The 373-nt window shown below is 31.6% G+C and overlaps 1 protein-coding gene across 3 annotated transcripts in view; it reads left to right on the top strand.

Annotated features, from left to right (window-relative positions):
- The window catches only part of LOC107722333 (protein strawberry notch homolog 1-like), a 21,388-nt gene that overhangs the window by 14,179 nt on the left and 6,836 nt on the right, over positions 1-373 (top strand). The gene's annotated exons all lie outside the window — the stretch shown is intronic.

Genomic DNA, 373 nt, shown 5'->3' with positions numbered 1-373 from the left:
TCATGATAGTAAAATAGGGCATTCTAAGTCAATATACTGCAGTATTTCCTCTCTCAATCAGTACAAAATATGGTTAACACCCAGTCATGCTTGAAAAAAAAATACCGTCATGTACCGTGAAACCGGTATAATTTTGAAAAATACCGTGATATAAATTTTTGGTCATACCGCCCAGCACTAATTTTGTGTGCACTGTATTTAATTAAAACAATGCAGTGTTTCCCCTAGGTTTACGGCTTTGAGAGGGGGGGGTCCGTTTTTTTTTTTTTTTCTGGACTCCTTTTTAATGGTTAAATTACATTTTATTAATCAAAACGCATGTCTAATTAATTAAAATCATGAAACTTAAACAATTTAACATCAATTTATTAAA

This window comes from Sinocyclocheilus rhinocerous, unplaced genomic scaffold (genome assembly GCF_001515625.1).
Source record: "Sinocyclocheilus rhinocerous isolate Xijiao unplaced genomic scaffold, SAMN03320098_v1.1 scaffold874, whole genome shotgun sequence".
NCBI classification, from domain to species: Eukaryota; Metazoa; Chordata; class Actinopteri; order Cypriniformes; family Cyprinidae; genus Sinocyclocheilus; species Sinocyclocheilus rhinocerous.
Note: the sequence above shows the minus strand (reverse complement) of the source record. Positions and strands in the feature narration are given on the sequence as shown.